Raw genomic sequence first — 4,069 nt, 5'->3', positions numbered from 1 at the left:
GACCCAGCGTATAAATACAAATAATATTCACAAAACAAACCAATTATACATCGACGTAAATGCATATATATACAAATAGTAAAACAATTACAATATACAAAGACACAGAAAAGTCATATCTTCAGGTAACAAAATAAGGAAAAAAAGTTATAGTACTATAGATGTAAATAGGAGGATATGCATTTCCAGCGTTACATGGTGAGGGTGAGCACGAATTTTCTGGGTCACTTTTGTGTTAGTTATTACAGGTAGCTTGTCATCTGCAACCAAACGGTGTTGATGAGAAAGTTTTTTGCTGGGAGCTAAACTATCTTCTAGAATGTAATTTAGTCCTTCGCGATGTTTTCGCTCCTATTTTAGTGTTTGCTTTCGTTTTCGTGTGGCAAGCGCTTGCATTCTCCGCATCATGCTGAGATGTTGTGATGCATACGTAACTATAACACGTATTTTCCACAAATAACTCAGTAAAACACTTTTCACTACTACAGAACACAGTGTGATTGTGGTTTGTTATGTGTCCCAGCTCATTTGTTCACCAGAGTGTGCGGCGCCAAATTTGAATTTTATTTGCATTTTATCGTTGTGTGTGTGTGTGTGTGTGTGTGTGTGTGTGCGTGCATGCGTGCGTGCGTGTAGACTTTATCTGTTTGTGCTGTTTTTATTTGCACCACCCAACCACAATAGAAACTGACTGAAGAATACTAAAACCCAGCCACAGCCTATACAGCAAACTGACCATTGAGGAAAACTTCCATATACAGAAGGCAATAGCAGAAGGAAAAAAGGTCTTAAACGAATACACTATACTTTGCAAGGGCACACTATTTAACACAGTAAAGGAACTTTACAAATAAAAACTGCACAAAGGGATAAAGTCTACACAGATGCACACACACATACACACACACACACACACACACACACACACACACACACACACATAAACAAACACACACGAAAAATACATACACTAAAATCTGCAAAGACACACCATTTACACGCAAATAGGAATACCATATAAAAGACAACACACACAGCTAAGAAGCACATAGGAAACACACACACACAGACGCACACACACACACACACACACACACGCACACACACACACACACACACAACGATAAAATGTAAATAAAATTACAAATTTGGCGCCGAATTCTCTGGTGAACAAATGAACACTGACTGGGCTGGGACACATAACAAACCACAATCACACTGTGTTCTGGTGTAGTGAAAAGTGTTTTACTACGTTATTTGTGAAAAATACTTATTATAGTTACGCATGCATCACAACATCTCAGCATGATGCGGACAATGGAAGTGCGTGCCACACGAAAATGTAAGTAAATACGAAAGTAGGCGCGAAAACATCGTGAAAGACTAAATTAGATTCTAGAAGATAGGTTAACTCCCAGCAAAAAACTTTCTCATCAACATCGTTTGGTTGCACATGGCAAGCTACCTGTAATAATTAACACAAAAGTGATCCAGAAAATTCATGCTCACCAAATGTAAAGGTATTTACAAAAAGAAATGATCTGTTTTTTAAACTAAAAACGCACATAAGTTTATAATAATTTAGCAAAACGTTCACATTGCAGAATAAATAAAAACGAAAACCCACTGATGATGGCACAGTGGTGCCGAAACACGTTCAGGTACTGAGAAAAACGCTGTTTTGCATAACTGGCGCACCTCACATCCAAAAAATGTATTTTGTTTCGTATACTCGTGTGTCCCCACTGTAGGACACTTATTTGGTGCCCTGGCGAGGGCAGATATACATCGAACCTCCTAGTTGTACCCTCGGAACGGTGGTAGGGCACGGAGCCATCACCTGGCGCCCAGATGCTTAGGCGGCAGGCAGCGGTTCGTGTCCCAGCGCGACGCAGAGAGTCACAGGCTCGACGTCACACGACTCCCATTGTTCGACGGTGATGAGCAGGTCCGAGCGTCCTTAAATGTTGCCTCTCCGTGCAAGTGTCTGCTGTTTACCGTGGCTAGGGAGCCGCGCCGTACCGTCTGGTACGCGTCGTTGACCCTCCCCCCCTCCCCCCCCCCCCCTCGCTGACGTAACTGGCTTGCGGTACTCCTGCAGGCTGCGTCACTCGTCGGCGGCACCACGTGTCGTCTGTCGTCACCGTGGTTCTGCGAAGTCGCTGACCGCGCAGCCTCTTCGCCGGCTGTGGCCGACTTGCCGGTGACCTGATATCGTCGCGAAGCTCTTCAGCTGGTTCCAAGACTCGCTTGTAACTTTAGCGCTTTATAACATCATTTGTTCTATGTTACTTATAATCCGTCTTGACTGCAAAAATGTTTATTCACATGACCGGTTTCGGTTCCTCTATAATCATCTTATCATCTTCAGATCTGAAATGACTATGATACTAATTTACTATTTCACAAATGAAAACCTATTTCATCCTATCCGATCAATCAAATGTACCAGAACGTACCTGCAATTTCGGTTACAGGAGTAACCCGTCCACACACTGCAACCTTCACATGCTGCGTCACATTAAATTGGTTGGCAGAATGCACGTCATTTATATTAATTACAAAACTCTTACCGACAGGTGGCGTCTGGTACATTTGTTAAATTACATATGCACGTACTGTATTAAGTAGAACTTTATAATTTGCTTTTATCTCTAGAAATACTTAGTTAAAATCTGTAGCTGTCAAGATTAAAATTTGTACTTGTCAAAATTAAAATACACAATAGAATTATCATTCTTGTACGATCGAAAACAAAGGGCGATTTCTATACCCTTGTCGCTGGTGTATACTTGTTTTCCTCCATGGTCTGTTTCCGTGGTTCCCGCTGTTTCGGTGTTGCGCCGCGAGATGTTGAGTCGTCTGATGTCCATCGCCGTGGGTAAGAGGGCGGCGCAGAAGGGCTCCGTGAACGACGTTAGGCGCTGCACGCATCTTCCATCTGTTTCACCGTGCACCATCTCTCGTCCTTCGGCTTGGACTTCCATACGCAACAGTGGTCATTTCAGTAAGTCGTCATCAATACTAAAACAAGCGTTATGATGAAACTCGCTTTGCTCGTTGAGTATTAAATCCGGGTCTTCCTTTTTTGTGGGTGTATATTTCAACTTCTTCCGAAATGTATAGATAACCATCCCTTATGAGCTCTATGTAGGATGTCTAAGTTTTATTCAATGTTCGTAACCGAATGCTTCAAGGCAGCCATATGCGCCCCAAACGCTGTTTTGTTTTGTGAGTAGGTGTGCTCCCCGAATCTGGTTTCTAAGTTCCTACCAGTCTGCCCTATGTGTTGTTTACAGCAGTCATCACATTTAATCTTATATACACCTGAATCCTGAAATTTATTCATACTATTACAAATTTTGTGCCGGAGCTTCAATTTTAGCGTGTTATTTGTTCGGAACCCTGTTTTAACGTCGGATTTACAAAAGCATCTTTCAGTCTTATCTTTGTTTCATTTGCCTCTTCCTTATCTTATTATAAATATTCATCACTTCCTTACACGTATATCCGTTCGCTACGGCCACTTGTTTTAAAATACTTTGTCCTTTCTTTACTTCATGTTGGTTAGTGGCAATCTTAGTAGCCTGCATACCATCGAAGTAAAATATGCCCATTTGTATCGCGGTGGGTGACAAGAGCTCTCATTAATAACTAAATGTGTACACGTATGTTTTCTGAATATGCTAAATTCATGTTTCCCATCTTTCTTTATTTGTGTTACATCTAAGTAATATATACGGTTGTCTTCTTCAAAATCCATAGTGAATCTAATTTTCGGGAGTTGATAGCTCATTTTTTAGACATAAAGCAAATTAGAAAAATCTACTTAATACAGTACGTGCATATGTAATGGAGCAAATGTACCAGACGCCACCTGTCGGTAAGAGTTTTATAATTAATATAAATGACGCGCATTCTGCCAACCAATTTAATGTGATGCAGCATGTGAAGGTTGCTGTGTGTGGACGGGTTACCCCTATAACAGAAATTGCAGGTACGTTCTAGTACATTTGATGTTGATCTTATAGGATGAAATAGTTTTGCATTTGAGAAATAGTGAATTAGT

Source organism: Schistocerca piceifrons, chromosome 5 (genome assembly GCF_021461385.2).
Source record: "Schistocerca piceifrons isolate TAMUIC-IGC-003096 chromosome 5, iqSchPice1.1, whole genome shotgun sequence".
Taxonomy (NCBI): domain Eukaryota; kingdom Metazoa; phylum Arthropoda; class Insecta; order Orthoptera; family Acrididae; genus Schistocerca; species Schistocerca piceifrons.
This window is presented reverse-complemented; position numbering follows the sequence as displayed.